We start from the raw sequence: 26,110 nt of genomic DNA, 5'->3' as shown, positions 1-26,110 counted from the left end.
ATTTAATTCCGATGCAATTTCTGAGCTTCAACGTCAAAAAGAAGGTCCAACGCATACAGTAAACCTGAAGTGAAAAATCGGAATCTAAAACTGGACTCACAGGTGAGGTTCAAATCATAGAAAGTGAGAGTGTCAGTTCTCTTGTACTTAAGTCGGCATTATGCATTTTGTATTAAATTCGGATGCAAATTCTGTGTTTCATCGTCATTAAGAAGGTCCAAGGTATACAGTAAACCTGAAGTGAAGCATCGGAATCTAAAACTGGACTCACAGGGGCGGTTCAATTCATAGAAAGTGAAAGTGTCAGTCCTCTTGTACTTAAGTCGGCATTGTGCCTTTTGTATTAAATTCGGATACAATTGCTGTGTTTCATCGTCAAAAAGAAGGTCCGAGGTATACAGGAAACCAGATGTGAAGCATCGGAATCTAAAACTGGGGTCACAGGAGAGGTTAAAATCATAGAAAGTGAGAGTGTCTATGCTCTCGTACTTAAGTCGGCATTATGCCTTTTGTATTAAATTCGGATGCGATTTCTGTGTTTCATCGTCAATAAGAGGGTCCAAGGGATACAGTAAACCTGAAGTGAAGCATCGGAATCTAAAACTGGAATCACAGGAGAGGTTCAAATCATAGAAAGGTAGAGTGTCAGTCCTCTTGTACTTAAGTCGTAATTGTGCCTTTTGTGTTAAATTCGGATGCAATTTCGGTGTTTCATCGTCAATAAGAACGTCCAAGGTGTGCACGATACCTAAAGTCAATCATCGGAATCTAAAACTGGACTCACAGGAGAGGTTCAAATCATAGAAAGTGCGAGTGTCAGTCCTCTTGTACTTAAGTCGGCATTGTGCCTTTTGTATTAAATTCGGATGCAATTTCTGTGTTTCATCGTCAATAAGAAAGTCCAAGGGATACAGTAAACCTGAAGTGAATCATCGGCATCTAAAACTGGACTCACAGAAGAGGCTCAAATCATAGAAAGTTAGAGAGTCAGTCCTCTTGTACTTACGTCGGCATTGTGCCTTTTAAATTTAATTCGGATGAAATTACTGTGTTTCATCGTCAATAAGAAGGTCCAAGGGATACAGTAAACCTGAAGTGAAGCATCGGAATCTAAAACTGGACTCACAGGGGAGGTTCAATTCATAGAAAGTGAAAGTGTCAGTCCTCTTGTACTTAAGTCGGCATTGTGCCTTTTGTATTAAATTCGGATGCAATTGCTGTGTTTCATCGTCAATAAGAAGTTCCAAGGTATACAGGAAACCAGAAGTGAAGCATCGGAATCTAAAACTGGGCTCACAGGAGAGGTTCATATCATAGAAAGTGAGAGTGTCAGTCCTCTTGTACTTAAGTCGTCATTGTGTTTTTTGTATTAAATTCGGATGCAATTTCTGTGTTTCAACGTCAATAAGAAAGTCCAAGGGATACAGTAAACCTGAAGTGAATCATCGGAATCTAAAACTGGACTCACAGGAGAGGTTCAAATCATGGAAAGTTAGAGAGTCAGTCCTCTTGTACTTTAGTCGGCATTGTGCCCTTTGAATTTAATTCGGATGCAATTTCTGTGTTTCATCGTCAATAAGAAGGTCCAAGGTATACAGTAAACCTGAAGTGAGGCATCGGAATCTAAAACTGGACTCACAGGAGAGGTTCAAATCATAGAAAGTGAGAGTGTCAGTCCTCTTGTACTTAAGTCGGCGTTGTGAATTTTATATTAAATTCGGATACAATTTCTGAGATACATCGTCAATAAGAAGGTACAAGGGATACAGTAAACCTGAAGTGAAGCATCGGAACCTAAATCTGGACTCACAGGGGAGGTTCGAATCATAGAATGTGAGAGTGTCAGTCCTCTTGTACTTAAGTCGGCATTGTGCCTTTTGAATAAAATTCGGATGCAATTTCTGTGTTTCATCGTCAATAAGAAGGTCCAAGGTATACAGTAAACCTGAAGTGAAGCATCGGAATCTAAAACTGGACTCACAGGGGAGGTTCAATTCATAGAAAGTGAAAGTGTCAGCACTCTTGTACTTAAGTCGGCATTGTGCCTTTTGTATTAAATTCAGATGCAATTGCTTTGTTTCATCGTCAATAAGAAGGTCCAAGGTATACAGGAAACCAGAAGTGAAGCATCGGAATCTAAAACTGGGCTCATAGGAGAGGTTCAAATGATAGAAAGTGAGAGTGTCTATCCTCTCGTACTTATTTCGGCATTATGCCTTTTGTATTAAATTCGGATGCGATTTCTGTGTTTCATCGTAAACATGAGGGTCCAAGGGATACAGTAAATCTGAAGTGAAGCATTGGAATCTAAAACTGGACTCACAAGAGAGGTTTAAATCATAGAAAGGTAGAGTGTCAGTCCTCTTGTACTTAAGTCGGCATTGTGCCTTTTGAATTTAATTCCGATGCAATTTCTGAGCTTCAACGTCAAAAAGAAGGTCTAACGGATACAGTAAACCTGAAGTGAAAAATCGGAATCTAAAACTGGACTCACAGGAGAGGTTCAAATCATAGAAAGTGAGAGTGTCAGTTCTCTTGTACTTAAGTCGGCATTATGCATTATGTATTAAATTCGGATGCTATTTCTGTGTTTCATCGTCATTAAGAAGGTCCAAGGTATACAGTAAACCTGAAGTGAAGCATCGGAATCTAAAACTGGACTCACAGGGGCGGTTCAATTCATAGAAAGTGAAAGTGTCAGTCCTCTTGTACTTAAGTCGTCATTGTGCCTTTTGTATTAAATTTGGATGCAATTGCTGTGTTTCATCGTCAAGAAGAAGGTCCAAGGTATACAGGAAACCAGATGTGAAGCATCGGAATCTAAAACTGGGCTCACAGGAGAGGTTAAAATCATAGAAAGTGAGAGTGTCTATCCTCTCGTACTTAAGTCGGCATTATGCCTTTTGTATTAAATTCGGATGCGATTTCTGTGTTTCATCGTCAATAAGAGGGTCCAAGGGATACAGTAAACCTGAAGTGAAGCATCGGAATCTAAAACTGGACTCACAAGAGAGGTTCAAATCATAGAAAGGTAGAGTGTCAGTCCTCTTGTACTTAAGTCGGCATTGTGCCTTTTGTATTAAATTCGGATGCAATTTCTGTGTTTCATCGTCAATAAGAACGTCCAAGGTGTACACGAAACCTAAAGTCAATCATCGGAATCTAAAACTGGACTCACAGGAGAGGTTCAAATCATAGAAAGTGCGAGTGTCAGTCCTCTTGTACTTAAGTCGGCATTGTGCCTTTTGTATTAAATTCGGATGCAATTTCTGTGTTTCATCGTCAATAAGAAAGTCCAAGGGATACAGTAAACCTGAAGTGAATCATCGGCATCTAAAACTGGACTCACAGAAGAGGCTCAAATCATAGAAAGTTAGAGAGTCAGTCCTCTTGTACTTACGTCGGCATTGTGCCTTTTAAATTTAATTCGGATGCAATTACTGTGTTTCATCGTCAATAAGAAGGTCAAAGGGATACAGTAAACCTGAAGTGAAGCAACGGAATCTAAAACTGGACTCACAGGAGAGGTTCAACTCATAGAAAGTGGGAGTGTCAGTCCTCTTGTACTTAAGTTGGCATTGTGCCTTTTGTATTACATTCGGATGCAATTTCTGTGTTTCATCGATAACAAGAGGGTCCAAGGGATACAGTAAACCTGAAGTGAAGCATCGGAATCTAAAACTGGTCTCACAGGAGAGGTTCAAAACATAGAAAGGTAGAGTGTCAGTCCTCTTGTACTTAAGTCGGCACTGTGCCTTTTGAATTTAATTCCGATGCAATTTCTGTGCTTCATCGTCAAGAAGAAGGTCCAACGGATACAGTAAATCTGATGTGAAAAATCTGAATCTATGACTGGACTCACAGGAGAGGTTCAAACCATAGAAAGTGAGAGTGTCAGTCCTCTTGTACTTAAGTCGGCATTGTGACTTTTGTATTAAATGCGGATGCAATTTCTGTGTTTCCTCGTCATTATGAAGGTTCAAGGGATACAGTAAACCGGAAGTGAAGCATCGGAATCTAAAACTGGACTCACAGGAGAGGTTCAAATCATAGAAAGTTAGAGTGTCAGTCGACTTGTACTTAAGTCGGCATTGTGCCTTTTGAAATTTTATTCCGATGCAATTACTGTGTTTCATCATCATTAAGAAGTTCCAAGGTATACAGTAAACCTGTAGTGAAGCATCGGAATCTAAAACTGGACCCACAGGAGAGTTTCAAATCATAGAAAGTTAGAGTGACAGTCCTCTTGTACTTAAGTCGGCATTGTGCATTTTGTATTAAATTCCGATGCAATTGCTGTGTTTCATCGTCAATAAGAAGGTTCAAGGGATACAGTAAACCTGAAGTGAAGGATCGGAATCTAAACCTGGACCCACAGGAGAGGTTCAAATCATAGAAAGTGAGAGTGTCAGTCCTCTAGTATTTATGTCGGCATTGTGAATTTTGAATTAAATTCGGATGCAATTTCTGTGCTTCATCGTCAATAAGAATGTCCAAGGGATACAGTAATCCTTAAGTGACGCATCGGAATCTAAAACTGGGCTCACAGGAGAGGTTCAAATCATAGAAAGTTAGAGTGTCAGTCCTCTTGTACTTAAGTCGGCATTGTGCCTTTTGTATTAAATTCGGATGAAATATCTGTGTTTTATCGTCAATAAGAAGGTCCAAGGTACACAGGAAACCTGAAGTGAAGCATCGAAATCTAAAACTGGACTCACAGGAGAGGTTCAAATCATAGGAAGTAAGAGAGTCAGTCCTTTTGTACTTAAGTCGGCATTGTGCCTTTTGTATTAAAATCGGATGCAATTTCTGTGTTTCATCGTCATTAAGAAGGTCCAAGGTATACAGGAAACCGGAAGTGAAGCATCGGAATCTAAAACTGGACTCACAGGAGTAGTTCAAATCATAGAAACAGAGTGTCAGTCCTCTTGTACTTAAATCGGCATTGTGCCTTTTGTATTAAATTCGGATGCAATTTCTGTGTTTCATCGTCAATAAGAAGGTCCAAGAGATACAGTAATCCTGAAGTAAGGCATCGGAATCTAAAACTGGACTCACAGGAGAGGTTCAAATCATAGAAAGTTAGAGTGTCAGTCTTCTTGTACTTAAGTCGGCATTGTGCCTTTTGTATTAAATTCGGATGCAATTTCTGTGTTTCATCATCAATAAGAAGGTACAAGGGATACAGTAAACCAGAAGTGAAGCATCGGAATCTAAAACTGGACTCACAGGAGAGGTTCAAATCATAGAAATTTAGAGTGTTGTCCTCTTGTACTGAAGTCGGCATTGTGCCTTTTGAATTTAATTCCGATGCAATTTCTGTGTTTGATCGTCAATAGGCAGGTCCAAGGTATACAGTCAACTTGAAGTGAAGCGTCGGAATCCAAAACTGAACTTACAGGAGAGATTGAAATCATAGAAAGTTTGAGTGTCAGTCCTCTTGTACTTAAGTCGGCATTGTGCCTTTTGTATTAAATTCGGATGCAATATCTGTGTTTCATCATCAATAAGAAGGTCCAAGGTATACTGTAAACTTGAAGTGAAGCATCGTAATCTAAAACTGGACTCACAGGAGTGATTCAAATCATAGAAAGTTAGAGTGTCAGTCCTCTAGTACTTAAGTCGCCATTGTGCCTTTTGTATTAAATTCGGATGCAATTTCTGTGTTTCATCATCAATAAGAAGGTCCAAGGGATACAGTAAACCTGACGTGAAGCATCGGAATCCAAAACTGGGCCCACAGGAGAGGTTCAAATCATAGAAAGTTAGAGTGTCAGTCCTCTTGTACTTAAGTCGGCACTGTGCCTTTTGAATTTTTATTCCGATGCAATTACTGTGTTTCATCGTCAATAAGAAGTTCCAAGGTATACAGCAAACCTGTAGTGAAGCATCGGAATCTCAAACTGGACTCACAGGAGAGATTCAAATCATAGAAAGTTAGAGTGTCAGTCCTCTTGTACTTAAGTCGGCATTGTGCCTTTTGTATTAAATTCCGATGCAATTTCTGTGTTTGATCGTCAATAAGAAGTTCCAAGGTATACAGGAAACCTGAAGTGAAGCATCGGAATCTAAAACTGGACTCACAGGAGAGGTTCAAATCATAGAAAGGTAGAGTGGCAGTCCTCTTGTACTTAAGTCGGCATTGTGCCTTTTGAATTTAATTCCGATGCAATTTCCGTGTTTCATCGTCAATAAGAACGTCCAAGGTATACACGAAACCTGAAGTCTAGCATCGGAATCTGAAACTGGACTCACAGGAGGTGTTCAAATCATAGAAAGTGAGAGTGTTAGTCCTCTTGTACTTAAGTCGGCATTGTGCCTTTTGTATTAAATTCGGCTGCAGTTTCTGTGTTTCATCGTCAATAAGAACGTCCAAGGTGTACACGAAACCTAAAGTCAATCATCGGAATCTAAAACTGGACTCACAGGAGAGGTTCAAATCACAGAATGTGCGAGTGTCAGTCCTCTTGTACTTAAGTCGGCATTGTGCCTTTTGTATTAAATTCCGATGCAATTTCTGTGCTTCATCGTCAATAAGAAAGTCCAAGGGATACAGTAAACCTGAAGTGAAGCATCGGAATCTAAAACTGGACTCACAGGAGAGGTTCAAATCATAGAAAGGTAGAGTGTCAGTCCTCTTGTACTTAAGTCGGCACTGTGCCTTTTGAATTTAATTCCGATGCAATTTCTGTGCTTCATCGTCAAAAGAAGGTCCAACGGATACAGTAAATCTGATGTGAAAAATCTGATCTATGACTGGAATCACAGGAGAGGTTCAAACCATAGAAAGTGAGAGTGTCAGTCCACTTGTACTTAAGTCGGCATTGTGCCTTTTGAATTTTTATTCCGATGCAATTACTGTGTTTCATCATCATTAAGAAGTTCCAAGGTATACAGTAAACCTGTAGTGAAGCATCGGAATCTAATACTGGACCCACAGGAGAGTTTCAAATCATATAAAGTTAGAGTGACAGTCCTCTTGTACTTAAGTCGGCATTGTGCATTTTGTATTAAATTCCGATGCAATTTCTGTGTTTCATCGTCAATAAGAAGGTTCAATGGATACAGTAAACCTGACGTGAAGCATGGGAATCTAAACCTGGACACACAGCAGAGGTTCAAATCACAGAAAGTGAGAGTGTCAGTCCTCTAGTACTTATGTCGGCATTGTGCCTTTTGAATTAAAAACGGATGCAATTTCTGTGCTTCATCGTCAATAAGATGGTCCAAGATATACAGTAATCCTGAAGTGACGCAACGGAAACTAAAACTGGTCTCACTGGAGAGGTTCAAATCATAGAAAGTTAGAGTGTCAGTCCTCTTGTACTTAAGTCGGCATTGTGCCTTTTGTATTAAATTCGAATGCAATTTCTGTGTTTTATAGTCAATAAGAAGGTCCAAGGTATACAGGAAACCTGAAGTGAAGCTTCGGAATCTGAACTGGACTCACAGGAGTGCTTCAAATCATAGAAAGTGAGAGTGTCAGTCCTCTTGTACTTAAGTCGGCATTGTGTCTTTTGTATTAAAATCGGAAGCAATTTCTGTGTTTCATCGTCATTAAGAAGGTCCAAGGTATACAGGAAACCGGAAGTGAAGCGTCGGAATCTAAAACTGGACTCACAGGAGAAGTTCAAATCATAGAAATTGAGAGTGTCAGTCCTCTTGTACTTAAATCGGCATTGTGCCTTTTGTATTAAATTCGGATGCAATTTCTGTGTTTCATCGTCAATAAGAAAGTCCAAGGGATACAGTAATCCTGAAGTGAGGCATCGGAATCTAAAACTGGACTCACAGGAGAGGTTCAAATCATAGAAAGTTAGAGTGTCAGTCCTCTAGTACTTAAGTCGCCATTGTGCCTTTTGTATTAAATTCGGATGCAATTTCTGTGTTTCATCATCAATAAGAAGGTCCAAGGGATACAGTAAACCTGACGTGAAGCATCGGAATCCAGTACTGGGCCCACAGGAGAGGTTCAAATCATAGAAAGTTAGAGTGTCAGTCCTCTTGTACTTAAGTCGGCATTGTGCCTTTTGAATTTTTATTCCGATGCAATTACTGTGTTTCATCGTCAATAAGAAACTCCAAGGTATACAGCAAACCTGTAGTGAAGCATCGGAATCTAAAACTGGACTCACAGGAGAGATTCAAATCATAGAAAGTTAGAGTGTCAGTCCTCTTGTACTTAAGTCGGCATTGTGCCTTTTGTATTAAATTCCGATGCAATTTCTGTGTTTCATCGTCAATAAGAAGGTTCAAGGGGTACAGTAAACCTGAAGTGAAGCATCGGAATCTAAACCTGGACCCACAGGAGAGGTTCAAATCTTAGAAAGTGAGAGTGTCAGTCCTCTTGTACTTAAGTCGGCATTGTGCCTTTTGGATTAAATTCGGATGCAATTTCTGTGTTTCATTGTCAATAAGAAGGTCCAAGGGATACAGTAAACCTGAAGTGAAGCATCAGAATCTAAAACAGGACTCACAGGAGAGGTTCAAATCATAGGAAGTTAGAGTGTCAATCCTCTTGGACGTAGGTCGGCATTGTGCCTTTTGTATTAAACTCGGATGCAATTTCTGTGTTTCATCGTCAATAAGAAGGTCCAAGGTATACAGGAAACCTGAAGTGAAGCATCGGAATCTAAAACTGGACTCACAGGAGAGGTTCAAATCATAGAAAGGTAGTGTGTCAGTCCTCTTGTACTTAAGTCGGCATTGTGCCTTTTGAATTTAATTCCGATGCAATTTCCGTGTTTCATCGTCAATAAGAACGTCCAAGGTATACACAAAACCTGAAGTCAAGAATCGGAATCTGAAACTGGACTCACAGGAGGTGTTCATATCATAGAAATTGAGAGTGTTAGTCCTCTTGTACTTAAGTCGGCATTGTGCCTTTTGTATTAAATTCGGCTGCAGTTTCTGTGTTTCATCGTCAATAAGAATGTCCAAGGTGTACACGAAACCTAAAGTCAATCATCGGAATCTAAAACTGGACTCACAGGAGAGGTTCAAATCACAGAAAGTGCGAGTGTCAGTCCTCTTGTACTTAAGTCGGCATTGTGCCTTTTGTATTAAATTCGGATGCAATTTCTGTGCTTCATCGTCAATAAGAAAGTCCAAGGGATACAGTAAACCTGAAGTGAATCATCGGCATCTAAAACTGGACTCACAGAAGAGGTACAAATCATAGAAAGTTAGAGAGTCAGTCCTCTTGTACTTATGTCGGCATTGTGCCTTTTGAATTTAATTCGGATGCAATTACTGTGTTTCATCGTCAATAATAAGGTCCAAGGGATACAGTAAACCTGAAGTGAAGCAACGGAATGTAAAACTGGACTCACAGGAGAGGTTCAAATCATAGAAAGTGGGAGTGTCAGTCCTCTTGTACTTAAGTTGGCATTGTGCCTTTTGTATTAAATTCGGATGCAATTTCTGTGTTTCATCGATAACAAGAGGGTCCAAGGGATACAGTAAACCTGAAGTGAAGCATCGGAATCTAAAACTGGACTCACAGGAGAGGTTCAAAACATAGAAAGGTAGAGTGTCAGTCCTCTTGTACTTAAGTCGGCACTGTGCCTTTTGAATTTAATTCCGATGCAATTTCTGTGCTTCATCGTCAAAAGAAGGTCCAACGGATACAGTAAATATGATGTGAAAAATCTGAATCTATGACTGGACTCACAGGAAAGGTTCAAACCATAGAAAGTGAGAGTGTCAGTCCTCTTGTACTTAAGTCGGCATTGTGACTTTTGTATTAAATTCGGATGCAATTTCTGTGTTTCCTCGTCATTATGAAGGTCCAAGGGATACAGTAAACCGGAAGTGAAGCATCGGAATCTAAAACTGGACTCACAGGAGCAGTTCAAATCATAGAAAGTTAGAGTGTCAGTCCACTTGTACTTAAGTCGGCATTGTGCCTTTTGAATTTTTATACCGATGCAATTACTGTTTTTCATCATCATTAAGAAGTTCCAAGGTATACAGTAAACCTGTAGTGAAGCATCGGAATCTAATACTGGACCCACAGGAGAGTTTCAAATCATAGAAAGTTAGAGTGACAGTCCTCTTGTACTGAAGTCGGCATTGTGCCTTTTGAATTTAATTCCGATGCAATTTCTGTGTTTCATCGTCAATAAGAAGGTCCAAGGTATACAGTAAACTTGAAGTGAAGCATCGGAATCCAAAACTGGACTTACAGGAGAGATTGAAATCATAGAAAGTTAGAGTGTCAGTCCTCTTGTACTTAAGTCGGCATTGTGCCTTTTGTATTAAATTCCGATGCAATTTCTGTGTTTCATCGTCAATAAGAAGGGTCAAGGGATACAGTAAACCTGAAGTGAAGCATCGGAATCTAAACCTGGACCCACAGGAGAGGTTCAAATCTTAGAAAGTGAGAGTGTCAGTCTTCTTGTACTTAAGTCGGCATCGTGCCTTTTGTATTAAATTCGGATGCAATATCTGTGTTTCATCATCAATAAGAAGGTACAAGGGATACAGTAAACCTGAAGTGAAGCATCGGAATCTAAAACTGGACTCACAGGAGAGGTTCGTATCATAGAAAGTTAGAGTGTCAGTCCTCTTGTACTGAAGTCGGCATTGTGCCTTTTGAATTTAATTCCGATGCAATTTCTGTGTTTCATCGTCAATAAGAAGGTCCAAGGTATACAGTAAACTTGAAGTGAAGCATCGGAATCCAAAACTGGACTTACAGGAGAGGTTCAAATCACAGAAAGTGTGAGTGTCAGTCCTCTTGTACTTAAGTCGGCATTGTGCCTTTTGTATTAAATTCGGATGCAATTTCTGTGCTTCATCGTCAATAAGAAAGTCCAAGGGATACAGTAAACCTGAAGTGAATCATCGGCATCTAAAACTGTACTCACAGAAGAGGTACAAATCATAGAAAGTTAGAGAGTCAGTCCTCTTGTACTTATGTCGGCATTGTGCCTTTTGAATTTAATTCGGATGCAATTACTGTGTTTCATCGTCAATAAGAATGTCCAAGGGATACAGTAAACCTGAAGTGAAGCAACGGAATGTAAAACTGGACTCACAGGAGAGGTTCAAATCATAGAAAGTGGGAGTGTCAGTCCTCTTGTACTTAAGTTGGCATTGTGCCTTTTGTATTAAATTCGGATGCAATTTCTGTGTTTCATCGATAACAAGAGGGTCCAAGGGATACAGTAAACCTGAAGTGAAGCATCGGAATCGAAAACTGGACTCACAGGAGAGGTTCAAAACATAGAAAGGTAGAGTGTCAGTCCTCTTGTACTTAAGTCGGCACTGTGCCTTTTGAATTTAATTCCGATGCAATTTCTGTGCTTCATCGTCAAAAAGAAGTTCCAACGGATACAGTAAATCTGATGTGAAAAATCTGAATCTATGACTGGACTCACAGGAGAGGTTCAAACCATAGAAAGTGAGAGTGTCAGTCCTCTTGTACTTAAGTCGGCATTGTGACTTTTGTATTTAATTCGGATGCAATTTCTGTGTTTCCTCGTCATTATGAAGGTCCAAGGGATACAGTAAACCGGAAGTGAAGCATCGGAATCTAAAACTGGACTCACAGGAGAGGTACAAATCATAGAAAGTTAGAGAGTCAGTCCTCTTGTACTTATGTCGGCATTGTGCCTTTTGAATTTAATTCGGATGCAATTACTGTGTTTCATCGTCAATAATAAGGTCCAAGGGATACAGTAAACCTGAAGTGAAGCAACGGAATGTAAAACTGGACTCACAGGAGAGGTTCAAATCATAGAAAGTGGGAATGTCAGTCCTCTTGTACTTAAGTTGGCATTGTGCCTTTTGTATTAAATTCGGATGCAATTTCTGTGTTTCATCGATAACAACATGGTCCAAGGGATACAGTAAACCTGAAGTGAAGCATCGGAATCTAAAACTGGACTCACAGGAGAGGTTCAAAACATAGAAAGGTAGAGTGTCAGTCCTCTTGTCCTTAAGTCGGCACTGTGCCTTTTGAATTTAATTCCGATGCAATTTCTATGCTTCATCGTCAAAAGAAGGTCCAACGGATACAGTAAATCTGATGTGAAAAATCTGAATCTATGACTGGACTCACAGGAGAGGTTCAAACCATAGAAAGTGAGAGTGTCAGTCCTCTTGTACTTAAGTCGGCATTGTGACTTTTGTATTAAATTCAGATGCAATTTCTGTGTTTCCTCGTCATTATGAAGGTCCAAGGGATACAGAAAACCGGAAGTGAAGCATCGGAATCTAAAACTGGACTCACAGAAGAGGTTCAAATCATAGAAAGTTAGAGTGTCAGTCCACTTGTACTTAAGTCGGCATTGTGCCTTTTGAATTTTTATTCCGATGCTATTCCTGTGTTTCATCATCATTATGAAGTTACAAGGTATACAGTAAACCTGTAGTGAAGCATCGTAATCTAATACTGGACCCACAGGAGAGTTTCAAATCATAGAAAGTTAGAGTGACAGTCCTCTTGTACTTAAGTCGGCATTGTGCATTTTGTATTAAATTCCGATGCAATTTCTGTGTTTCATCGTCAATAAGAAGGTTCAATGGATACAATAAACCTGAAGTGAAGCATCGGAATCTAAACCTGGACACACAGCAGAGGTTCAAATCATAGAAAGTGAGAGTGTCAGTCCTCTAGTACTTATGTCGGCATTGTGCCTTTTGAATTAAATTCGGATGCAATTTCTGTGCTTCATCGTCAATAAGATGGTCCAAGGGATACAGTAATCCTGAAGTGACGCATCGGAAACTAAAACTGGACTCACTGGAGAGGTTCAAATCATAGAAAGTTAGAGTGTCAGTCCTCTTGTACTTAAGTCGGCATTCTGCCTTTTGTATTAAATTCGGATGCAATTTGTGTGTTTTATCGTCAATAAGAAGGTCCAAGGTATACAGGAAACCTGAAGTGAAGCTTCGGAATCTGAAACTGGACTCATAGGAGTGCTTCAAATCATAGAAAGTGAGAGTGTCAGTCCTCTTGTACTGAAGTCGGCATTGTGCCTTTTGTATTAAAATCGGAAGCAATTTCTGTGTTTCATCGTCATTAAGAAGGTCCAAGGTATACAGGAAACCGGAAGTGAAGCATCGGGATCTAAAACTGGACTCACAGGAGAGGTTTAAATCATAGAAATTGAGAGTGTCAGTCCTCTTGTACTTAAATCGGCATTGTGCCTTTTGTATTAAATTCGGATGCAATTTCTGTGTTTCATCGTCAATAAGAAGGTCCAAGGGATACAGTAATCCTGAAGTGAGGCATCGGAATCCAAAACTGGACTCACAGGAGGGGTTCAAATCATAGAAAGTTAGAGTGTCAGTCTTCTTGTACTTAAGTCGGCATTGTGCCTTTTGTATTAAATTCGGAAGCAATGTCTGTGTTTCATCATCAATAAGAAGGTACAAGGGATACAGTAAACCTGAAGTGAAGCATCGGAATCTAAAACTGGACTCACAGGAGAGGTTCAAATCATAGAAAGTTAGAGTGTCAGTCCTCTTGTACTGAAGTCGGCATTGTGCCTTTTGAATTTAATTCCGATGCAATTTCTGTGTTTCATCGTCAATAAGAAGGTCCAAGGTATACAGTAAACTTGAAGTGAAGCATCTTAATCCAAAACTGGACTTACAGGAGAGTTTGAAATCATAGAAAGTTAGAGTGTCAGTCCTCTTGTACTTAAGTCGGCATTGTGCCTTTTGTATTAAATTCCGATGCAATTTCTGTGTTTCATCGTCAATAAGAAGGTTCAAGGGATACAGTAAACCTGAAGTGAAGCATCGGAATCTAAACCTGGACCCACAGGAGAGGTTCAAATCTTAGAAAGTGAGAATGTCAGTCCTCTTGTACTTAAGTCGGCATTGTGCCTTTTGGATTAAATTCGGATGCAATTTCTGTGTTTCATCGTCAATAAGAAGGACCAAGGGATACAGTAAACCTGAAGTGACGCATCGGAATCTAAAACTGGACTCACAGGAGAGGTTCAAGTCATAGAAAGTTAGAGTGTCAGTCCTCTTGTACTTAAGTCGGCATTGTGCATTTTGTATTAAATTCCGATGCAATTTCTGTGTTTCATCGTCAATAACAAGGTTCAATGGATACAGTAAACCTGAAGTGAAGCATCGGAATCTAAACCTGGACACACAGCACAGGTTCAAATCATAGAAAGTGAGAGTATCAGTCCTCTAGTACTTATGTCGGCATTGTGCCTTTTGAATTAAATTCGGATGCAATTTCTGTGCTTCATCGTCTATAAGATGGTCCAAGGGATACAGTAATCCTGAAGTGACGCATCGGAAACTAAAACTGGTCTCACTGGAGAGGTTCAAATCATAGAAAGTTAGAGTGACAGTCCTCCTGTACTTAAGTCGGCATTGTGACTTTTGTATTAAATTCGGATGCAATTTCTGTGTTTTATCGTCAATAAGAAGGTCCAAGGTATACAGGAAACCTGAAGTAAAGCTTCGGAATCTGAAACTGGACTCATAGGAGTGCTTCAAATCATAGAAAGTGAGAGTGTCAGTCCTCTTGTACTGAAGTCGGCATTGTGCCTTTTGTATTAAAATCGGAAGCAATTTCTGTGTTTCATCGTCATTAAGAAGGTCCAAGGTATACAGGAAACCGGAAGTGAAGCATCGGAATCTAAAACTGGACTCACAGGAGAGGTTCAAATCATAGAAATTGAGAGTGTCAGTCCTCTTGTACTTAAATCGGCATTGTGCCTTTTGTATTAAATTCGGATGCAATTTCTGTGTTTCATCGTCAATAAGAAGGTCCAAGGGATACAGTAATCCTGAAGTGAGGCATCGGAATCCAAAACTGGACTCACAGGAGAGGTTCAAATCATAGAAAGTTAGAGTGTCAGTCTTCTTGTACTTAAGTCGGCATTGTGCCTTTTGTATTAAATTCGGATGCAATATCTGTGTTTCATCATCAATAAGAAGGTACAAGGGATACAGTAAACCAGAAGTGAAGCATCGGAATCTAAAACTGGACTCACAGGAGAGGTTCAAATCATAGAAAGTTAGAGTGTCAGTCCTCTTGTACTGAAGTCGGCATTGTGACTTTTGAATTTAATTCCGATGCAATTTCTGTGTTTCATCGTCAATAAGAAGGTCCAAGGGATACAGTAAACCTGAAGTGAAGCATCGGAATCTAAAACTGGACTCACAGGAGAGGTTCAAATCATAGAAAGTTAGAGTGTCAGTCCTCTTGAACTTAGGTCGGCATTGTGCCTTTTGTATTAAACTCGGATGCAATTTCTGTGTTTCATCGTCAATAAGAATGTCCAAGGTATACAGGATACCTGAAGTGAAGCATCGGAATCTGAAATTGGACTCACAGGAGAGGTTCAAATCATAGAAAGTGAGAGTGTCAGTCCTCTTCTACTTATGTCGGCATTGTGCATTTTGAATTTAATTCCGATGCAATTTCTGTGTTTCATCGTCAATAAGAACGTCCAAGGTATACACGAAACCTGAAGTCAAGCATCGGAATCTGAAACTGGACTCACAGGAGGTGTTCAAATCATAGAAAGTGAGAGTGTTAGTGATCTTGTACTTAAGTCGGCATTGTGCCTTTTGTATTAAATTCGGCGGCAGTTTCTGTGTTTCATCGTCAATAAGAACGTCCAAGGTATACACGAAACCTGAAGTCAAGCATCGGAATCTGAAACTGGACTCACAGGAGGTGTTCAAATCATAGAAAGTGGGAGTGTCAGTCCTCTTGTACTTAAGTTGGCATTGTGCCTTTTGTATTAAATTCGGATGCAATTTCTGTGTTTCATCGATAACAAGAGGGTCCAAGGGATACAGTAAACCTGAAGTGAAGCATCGGAATCTAAAACTGGACTCACAGGAGAGGTTCAAAACATAGAAAGGTAGAGTGTCAGTCCTCTTGTACTTAAGTCGGCACTGTGCCTTTTGAATTTAATTCCGATGCAATTTCTGTGCTTCATCGTCAAAAAGAAGTTCCAACGGATACAGTAAATCTGATGTGAAAAATCTGAATCTATGACTGGACTCACAGGAGAGGTTCAAACCATAGAAAGTGAGAGCGTCAGTCCTCTTGTACTTAAGTCGGCATTTTGACTTTTGTATTAAATTCGGATGCAATTTCTGTGTTTCCTCGTCATTATGAAGGTCCAAGGGATACAGTAAACCGGAAGTGAAGCATCGGAATCTAAAACTGGACTCACATGAGAGGTACAAATCATAGAAAGTTAGAGAGTCAGTCCTCTTGTACTTATGTCGGCATTGTGCCTTTTGAATTTAATTCGGATGCAATTACTGTGTTTCATCGTCAATAATAAGGTCCAAGGGATACAGTAAACCTGAAGTGAAGCAACGGAATGTAAAACTGGACTCACAGGAGAGGTTCAAATCATAGGAAGTGGGAGTGTCAGTCCTCTTGTACTTAAGTTGGCATTGTGCCTTTTGTATTAAATTCGGATGCAATTTCTGTGTTTCATCGATAACAAGAGGGTCATAGGGATACAGTAAACCTGAAGTGAAGCATCGGAATCTAAAACTGTACTCACAGGAGAGGTTCAGAACATAGAAAGGTAGAGTGTCAGTCCTCTTGTACTTAAGTCGGCACTGTGCCTATTGAATTTAATTCCGATGCAATTTCTGTGCTTCATCGTCAAAAGAAGGTCCAACGGATACAGTAAATCTGATGTGAAAAATCTGAATCTATGACTGGACTCACAGGAGAGGTTCAAACCATAGAAAGTGAGAGTGTCAGTCCTCTTGTACTTAAGTCGGCATTGTGACTTTTGTATTAAATTCGGATGCAATTTCTGTGTTTCCTCGTCATTATGAAGGTCCAAGGGATACAGTAAACCGGAAGTGAAGCATCGGAATCTAAAACTGGACTCACATGAGAGGTACAAATCATAGAAAGTTAGAGAGTCAGTCCTCTTGTACTTATGTCGGCATTGTGCCTTTTGAATTTAATTCGGATGCAATTACTGTGTTTCATCGTCAATAATAAGGTCCAAGGGATACAGTAAACCTGAAGTGAAGCAACGGAATGTAAAACTGGACTCACAGGAGAGGTTCAAATCATAGGAAGTGGGAGTGTCAGTCCTCTTGTACTTAAGTTGGCATTGTGCCTTTTGTATTAAATTCGGATGCAATTTCTGTGTTTCATCGATAACAAGAGGGTCATAGGGATACAGTAAACCTGAAGTGAAGCATCGGAATCTAAAAGTGTACTCACAGGAGAGGTTCAGAACATAGAAAGGTAGAGTGTCAGTCCTCTTGTACTTAAGTCGGCACTGTGCCTATTGAATTTAATTCCGATGCAATTTCTGTGCTTCATCGTCAAAAGAAGGTCCAACGGATACAGTAAATCTGATGTGAAAAATCTGAATCTATGACTGGACTCACAGGAGAGGTTCAAACCATAGAAAGTGAGAGTGTCAGTCCTCTTGTACTTAAGTCGGCATTGTGACTTTTGTATTAAATTCGGATGCAATTTCTGTGTTTCCTCGTCATTATGAAGGTCCAAGGGATACAGTAAACCGGAAGTGAAGCATCGGAATCTAAAACTGGACTCACAGGAGAGGTTCAAATAATAGAAAGTTAGAGTGTCAGTCCACTTGTACTTAAGTCGGCATTGTGCCTTTTGAATTTTTATTCTGATGCAATTCCTGTGTTTCATCATCATTAAGAAGTTACAAGGTATACAGTAAACCTGTAGTGAAGCATCGGAATCTAATACTGGACCCACAGGAGAGTTTCAAATCATAGAAAGTTAGAGTCACAGTCCTCTTGTACTTAAGTCGGCATTGTGCATTTTGTATTAAATTCCGATGCAATTTCTATGTTTCATCGTCAATAAGAAGGTTCAATGGATACAGTAAACCTGAAGTGAAGCATCGGAATCTAAACCTGGACACACAGCAGAGGTTCAAATCATAGAAAGTGAGAGCGTCAGTCCTCTAGTACTTATGTCGGCATTGTGACTTTTGAATTAAATTCGGATGCAATTTCTGTACTTCATCGTCAATAAGATGGTCCAAGGGATACAGTAATCCTGAAGTGACGCATCGGAAACTAAAACTGGACTCACTGGAGAGGTTCAAATCATAGAAAGTTAGAGTGTCAGTCCTCTTGTACTTAAGTCGGCATTCTGCCTTTTGTATTAAATTCGGATGCAATTTCTGTGTTTTATCGTCAATAAGAAGGTCCAAGGTATACAGGAAACCTGATGTGAAGCTTCGGAATCTGAAACTGGACTCACAGGAGTGCTTCAAATCATAGAAAGTGAGAGTGTCAGTCCTCTTGTACTGAAGTCAGGATTGTGCCTTTTGTATTAAAATCGGAAGCAATTTCTGTGTTTCATCGTCATTAAGAAGGTCCAAGGTATACAGGAAACCGGAAGTGAAGCATCGGAATCTAAAACTGGACTCACAGGATAGGTTCAAATCATAGAAATTGAGAGTGTCAGTCCTCTTGTACTTAAATCTGCATTGTGCCTTTTGTATTAAATTCGGATGCAATTTCTGTGTTTCATCGTCAATAAGAAGGTCCAAGGGATACAGTAATCCTGAAGTGACCCATCGGAATCCAAAACTGGACTCACAGGAGAGGTTCAAATCATAGAAAGTTAGAGTGTCAGTCTTCTTGTACTTAAGTCGGCATTGTGCCTTTTGTACTAAATTCGGATGCAATATCTGTGTTTCATCATCAATAGGAAGGTACAAGGGATACAGTAAACCTGAAGTGAAGCATCGGAATCTAAAACTGGACTCACAGGAGAGGTTCAAATCATAGAAAGTTAGAGTGTCAGTCCTCTTGTACTGAAGTCGGCATTGTGCCTTTTGAATTTAATTCCGATGCAATTTCTGTGTTTCATCGTCAATAAGAAGGTCCAAGGTATACAGTAAACTTGAAGTGAAGCATCGGAATCCAAAACTGGACTTACAGGAGAGATTGAAATCATAGAAAGTTAGAGTATCAGTCCTCTTGTACTTAAGTCGGCATTGTGCCTTTTGTATTAAATTCCGATGCAATTTCTGTGTTTCACCGTCAATAAGAAGGTTCAAGGGATACAGTAAACCTGAAGTGAAGCATCGGAATCTAAACCTGGACCCACAGGAGAGGTTCAAATCTTAGAAAGTGAGAGTGTCAGTCCTCTTGTACTTAAGTCGGCATTGTGCCTTTTGGATTAAATTCGAATGCAATTTCTGTGTTTCATCGTCAATAAGAAGGTCCAAGGGATACAGTAAACCTGAAGTGAAGCATCGGAATCTAAAATTGGACTCACAGGAGAAGTTCAAATCATAGAAAGTTAGAGTGTCAGTCCTCTTGTACTGAAGTCGGCATTGTGCCTTTTGAATTTAATTCCGATGCAATTTCTGTGTTTCATCGTCAATAAGAAGGTCCAAGGTATACAGTAAACTTGAAGTGAAGCATCGGAATCCAAAACTGGACTTACAGGAGAGATTGAAATCATAGAAAGTTAGAGTGTCAGTCCTCTTGTACTGAAGTCGGCATTGTGCCTTTTGAATTTAATTCCGATGCAATTTCTGTGTTTCATCGTCAATAAGAAGGTCCAAGGTATACAGTAAACTTGAAGTGAAGCATCGGAATCCAAAACTGGACTTACAGGAGAGATTGAAATCATAGAAAGTTAGAGTGTCAGTCCTCTTGTACTTAAGTCGGCATTGTGCCTTTTGTATTAAATTCCGATGCAATTTCTGTGTTTCACCGTCAATAAGAAGGTTCAAGGGATACAGGAAACCTGAAGTGAAACATCGGAATCTGAAACTGGACTCACAGGAGAGGTTCAAATCATAGAAAGTGAGAGTGTCAGTCCTCTTCTACTTAAGTCGGCATTGTGTATTTTGAATTTAATTCCGACGCAATTTCTGTGTTTCATCGTCAATAAGAACGTCCAAGGTATACACGAAACCTGAAGTCAAGCATCGGAATCTGAAACTGGACTCACAGATGGTGTTCAAATCATAGAAAGTGAGAGTGTTAGTCCTCTTGTACTTAAGTCGGCATTGTGCCTTTTGTATTAAATTCGGCGGCAGTTTCTGTGTTTCATCGTCAATAAGAACGTCCAAGGTGTACACGAAACCTAAAGTCAATCATCGGAATCTAAAACTGGACTCACAGGAGAGGTTCAAACCACAGAAAGTGCGAGTGTCAGTCCTCTTGTACTTAAGTCGGCATTGTGCCTTTTGTATTAAATTCAGGTGCAATTTCTGTGCTTCATCGTCAATAAGAAAGTCCAAGGGATACAGTAAACCTGAAGTGAATCATCGGCATCTAAAACTGGACTCACAGAAGAGGTACAAATCATAGAAAGTTAGAGAGTCAGTCCTCTTGTACTTATGTCGGCATTGTGCCTTTTGAATTTAATTCGGATGCAATTACTGTGTTTCATCGATAACAAGAGGGTCCAAGGGGTACAGTAAACCTGAAGTGAAGCATCGGAATCTAAAACTGGACTCACAGGAGAGGTTCAAAACATAGCAAGGTAGAGTGTCAGTCCTCTTGTACTTAAGTCGGCTTTGTGCCTTTTGAATTTAATTCCGATGCAATTTCTGTGCTTCATCGTCAAAAAGAAGGTCCAACGGATACAGTAAATCTGATGTGAAAAATCTGAATCTATGACTGGACTCACAGGAGAGGTTCAAACCATAGAAAGTGAGAGTGTCAGTCCTCTTGTACTTAAGTCGGCATTGTGACTTTTGTATTAAATTCGGATGCAATTTCTGTGTTTCCTCGTCATTATGAAGGTCCAAGGGATACAGTAAACCGGAAGTGAAGCATCGGAATCTAAAACTGGACTCACAGGAGAGGTTCAAATCATAGAAAGTTAGAGTGTCCGTCATCTTGTACTGAAGTCGGCATTGTGCCTTTTGAATTTCACTTCGATGCAATTTCTGTGCTTCATCGTCAATAAGAAGGTCCATGGTATACAGTAAACCTGAAGTGTAGCATCGGAATCCAAAACTGGACTCACAGGAGAGGTCAAATCATCGAAAGTAAGAGTGTCCGTCCTCTTGTACTTAAGTCGGCATTGTGCATTTTGTATTAAATTCCGATGCAATTGCTGTGTTTCATCGTCAATAAGAAGGTTCAAGGGATACAGTAAACCTGAAGTGAAACATCGGAATCTAAACCTGGACCCACAGGAGAGGTTCAAATCATAGAAAGTGAGAGTGTCAGTCCTCTTGTACTTAAGTCGGCATTGTGCCTTTTGTATTAAATTCGGTTGCAATTTCTGTGTTTTATCGTCAATAAGAAGGTCCAAGGTATACAGGAAACCTGAAGTGAAACATCGGAATCTGAAACTGGACTCACAGGAGTGCTTCAAATCATAGAAAGGGAGAGTGTCAGTCCTCTTGTACTTAAGTCGGCATTGTGCCTTTTGTATTATAATCGGATGCAATTTCTGTGTTTCATCGTCATTAAGAAGGTCCAAGGTATACAGGAAACCGGAAGTGAAGCATCGGAATCTAAAACTGGACTCACAGGAGAGGTTCAAATCAAAGAAATTGAGAGTGTCAGTCCTCTTGTACTTAAGTCGGCAATGTGCCTTTTGGATTAAATTCGGATGCAATTTCTGTGTTTCATCGTCAACAAGAAGGTCCAAGGAATACAGTAAACCTGAAGTGAAGCATCGGAATCTAAAACTGAACTCACAGGAGAGGTTCAAACCATAGAAAGTTAAGGTGTCAGTCCTCTTGAACTTAGGTCGGCATTGTGCCTTTTGTATTAAACTCGGATGCAATTTCTGTGTTTCATTGTCAATAAGAAGGTCCAAGGTATACAGGAAACCTGAAGTGAAGCATCGGAATCTGAAACTGGACTCACAGGAGAGGTTCAAATCATAGAAAGAGAGAGTGTCAGTCCTCTTGTACTTAAGTCGGCATTGCGCCTTTTGTATTAAATTCGGATGCAATTTCTGTGTTTCATCGTCAATAAGAAGGTCCAAGGGATTCAGTAAACCTGACGTGAGGCATCGGAATCTAAAACTGGACTCACAGGAGAGGTTCAAAACTTAGAAAGTTAGAGTGTCAGTCCTCTTGTACTTAAGTCGGCATTGTGCCTTTTAAATTGATTTCGGATGTAATTTCTGTGTTTCATCGTCAATAAGAAGTTCCAAGGTACACAGGAAACCTGAAGTGAAGCATTGGAATCTAAAACTGGACTCACAGGAGAGGTTCAAATCATAGAAAGTTAGAGTGTCACACCTCTTGTACTTTAGTCGGCCTTGTGCCTTTTGAATTTAATTCCGATGCAATTTCTGTGTTTCATCGTCAGTAAGATGGTCCAAGGGATACAGTAATCCTGAAGTGAGGCATCGGATTCTAAAACTGGACTTACAGGAGAGGTTCTAATCATAGAAAGTTAGAGTGTCAGTCCTCTTTTACTTAAGTCGGCACTTTGCCTTTTGTATTAAATTCGGATGCAATTTCTGTTTTTCGTCGTCAATAAGAAGGTCCAAGGGATATAGGGAACAAGAAATGAAGCATCGGAATCTAAAACTGGACTCCCAGGAGAGGTTCAAATCATAGAATGTTAGAGTCTCAGTCCTCTTCTACTTAAGTCGGCATTGTGCCTTTTGAATTGAATTCCGATTCAATTTCTGTGTTTCATCGGCAATACGAAGGTCCAAGGTATACAGTAAACCTGAAGTGAATCATCGGATTCTAAAACTGGTCTCACAGGAGAGGTTCAAATCATAGACAATTAGAGTGTCAGTCATCTTGTACTTAAGTCGGCATTGTGCCTTTTCGATATCACTCCGATGCAATTTCTGTGCTTCACCGTCAATATGTAGGTTCATGGTATACAGTAAACCTGAAGTGTAGCATCGGATTCTAAAACTGGACTCAAAGGAGAGGTTCAAATCATATAAAGTTAGAGTGTCAGTCCTCTTGTACTGAAGTCGGCATTGTGCCTTTTGAATTTAATTCCGATGCAATTTCTGTGTTTCATCGTCAATAAGAAGGTCCAAGGTACACAGTAAACTTTACGTGAAGCATCGGAATCTAAAACTTAACTCACAGGAGAGATTCAAAGCATAGAAAGTTAGAGTGTCAGTCCTCTTGTACTTAAGTCGGCATTGTGCCTTTTGTATTAAATTCGGATGCAATTTCTGTGTTTCATCATCAATAAGATGGTCCAACGGATACAGTAAACCTGAAGTGTAGCATCGGAATCTAAAACTGGGCTCACAGGAGAGGTTCAAATCATGGAAAGTTAGAGTGTCAGTCCTCTTGTACTTATGTCGGCATTGTGCCTTTTGAATTTAGTTCGCATGCAATGTCTGTGTTTCATCGTCAATATGAAGGTCCTAGGTATACAGGAAACCTGAAGTGAAGCATCGGAATCTAAAACTGGACCCACAGGACAGGTTCAAATCATAGAAAGTGAGAGTGTCGGTCCTCTTGTACTTAAGTCGGCATTGTGCCTTTTGTATTAAATTCGGATGCAATTTCTGTGTTTCATCGTCAGTAAGAAGGTCCATGGTATACAGGAAACCGGAAGTGAAGCATCGGAATCTAAAACTGGACTCACAGGAGAGATTCAAATCATAGAAAGTGAGAATGTCAGTCCTCTTTTACTTAAGTCGGCATTGTGCCTTTTGTATTAAATTCCGCTGCAATTTCTGTGTTTCATCGTCAATAAGAAGGACCAAGGGATACAGTAAACCTGAAGTGAGGCTTCGGAATCTAAAACTGGACTCACAGGAGAGGTTCAAATCATAGAAAGTTAGAGTGTCAGTCTTCTTGTACTTAAGTCGGCATTGTGCCTTTAGTATGAAATTCTGATGCAATTTCTGCGTTTCATCATCAATAAGGAGGCACAAGGGATACAGTAAACCTGAGGTGAGGCATCGGATTCTAAAACAGGACTCACCGGAGAGGTTCAAATCATAGAAAGTTAGAGTGTCAGTCCTCTGGTACTTTAGTCGGCCTTGTGCCTTTTGAATTTAATTCCGATGCAATTTCTGTGTTTCATCGTCAATAAGATGGTCCAAGGGATACAGTAAACCTGAAGTGAAGCATCGGATTCTAAAACTGGACTTACAGGAGAGGTTCAAATCATAGAAATTTAGAGTGTCAGTCCTCTTGTACTTAAGTCGGCATTGTGCCTTTTGTATTACATTCGGATGCAATTTCTGTGTTTCATCGTCAATAAGAAGGTCCAAGGGATACAGTAAACCAGAAGTGAATCATCGAATTCTATAACTGGACTCACATAACAGGTTCAAATCATAGAAAATTTAAGCGTCAGTCATTTTGTACTTAAGTCGGCATCGTGCCTTTTCAATTTCATTGCGAAGCAATTTCTGTGCTTCATCGTCATTAAGAAGGTCCATGGTATACAGTAAACCTGAAGTGTAGAATCGGAATCTAAAACTGGACCCAAAGGAGAGGTTCAAATCATAGAAAGTTAGAGTGTCAGTCCTCCTGTACTGAAGTCGGCATTGTGCCTTTTGAATTTAATTCCGATGCAATTTCTGTGTTTCATCGTCAATAAGAAGATCGAAGGTATACAGTAAATTTGAAGTGAAGCATCGGAATCTGAAACTGGACTCAAAGGAGAGATTCAAATCATAGAAAGTTAGAGTGTCAGTCCTTTTGTACTTAAGTCGTCATTGTTCCTTTTGTATTAAATTCGGATGCAATTTCTGTGTTTCATCGTCAATAAGAAGGTCCAAGGGATATAGTGAACAAGAAGTGAAGATCGGAATCTAAAACTGGACTCCCAGGAGAGGTTCAAATCATAGAAAGTTAGAGTCTCAGTCCCCTTCTTCTTAAGTCGGCATTGTGCCTTTTGAATTGAATTCCGATGCAATTTCTGTGTTTCATCGGCAATACGAAGGTCCAAGGTATACAGTGAACCTGAAGTGAAGCATCGGACTCTAAAACTAGACTCACAGGAGAGGTTCAAATCATAGGAAGTTAGAGTGACAGTCCTCTTGTACTTAAGTCGGCATTGTGACTTTTGTATTAAATTCGGATGCAATTTCTGTGTCTCATCGTCAATAAGAAGGTCCAAGGTATACAGGAAACCTGAAGTGAAGCATCGGAATCTAAAACTGGACTCACAGGAGAGGTTCAAATTATAGAAAAATAGAGTGTCAGTCTTCTTGTACTTAAGTCGGCATTGTGCCCTTTGTATTAAATTCGCATGCAATTTCTGTGTTTCATCATCAATAAGAAGGTACAAGGGATACAGTAAACCTGAAGTGAAGCGTCGGAATCTAAAACTGGACTCACCGGAGAGGTTCAAATCATAGAAAGTTAGAGTGTCAGTCCTCTTGTACTTTAGTCGGCCTTGTGCCTTTTGAATTTAAATGCGATGCAATTTCTGTGTTTCATCGTCAATAAGATGGTCCAAGGGGTACAGTAAACCTGAAGTGAAGCATCGAATTCTAAAACTGGACTTACAGGGGAGGTTCAAATCATAGAAAATTAGAGTGTCAGTCATCTTGTACTTAAGTCGGCATGGTACCTTTTGTATTAAATTCGGATGCAATTTCTGTGTTTCATCGTCAATAAGAAGGTCCAAGGGATACAGTAAACCTGAAGTGAATCATCGGATTCTAAAACTGGACTCACAGGACAGGTTCAAATCATAGAAAATTAGAGCGTCAGTCATCTTGTACTTAAGTCGGCATTGTGCCTTTTCAATTTCATTCCGATGCAATTTATGTGCTTCATCGTCAATAAGAAGGTCCATGGAATATAGTAAACCTGAAGTGTAGCATCGGAACCTAAAACTGGACTCTAAGGAGTGGTTCAAATCATAGAAATTTAGAAAGTCAGTCCACTTGAACTGAAGTCGGAATTGTGCCTTTTGAATTTTTTCCGATGCTATTTCTGTGTCTCGTCGTCAATACGAAGGTCCAAGGTATACAGTAAACTTGAAGTGAAGCATCGGTATCTAAAACTGGACTCACAGGAGAGATTCAAATCATAGAAAGTTAGAGTGTCAGTCCTTTTGTACTTAAGTCGTCATTGTGTCTTTTGTACTAAATTCGGATGAAATTTCTGTGTTTCATCGTCAATAAGAAGGTCCAAGGGATACAGTAAACCAGAAGTGAAGCGTCGGAATCAAAAACTTTACTCACAGGAGAGGTTCAAATCATAGAAAG

This window comes from Schistocerca serialis, chromosome 2, assembly GCF_023864345.2.
Source record: "Schistocerca serialis cubense isolate TAMUIC-IGC-003099 chromosome 2, iqSchSeri2.2, whole genome shotgun sequence".
In the NCBI taxonomy this organism is placed as follows: Eukaryota; Metazoa; Arthropoda; class Insecta; order Orthoptera; family Acrididae; genus Schistocerca; species Schistocerca serialis.
The sequence above is the reverse complement of the archived record's forward strand: the minus strand, read 5'-3'. Positions refer to the sequence as shown.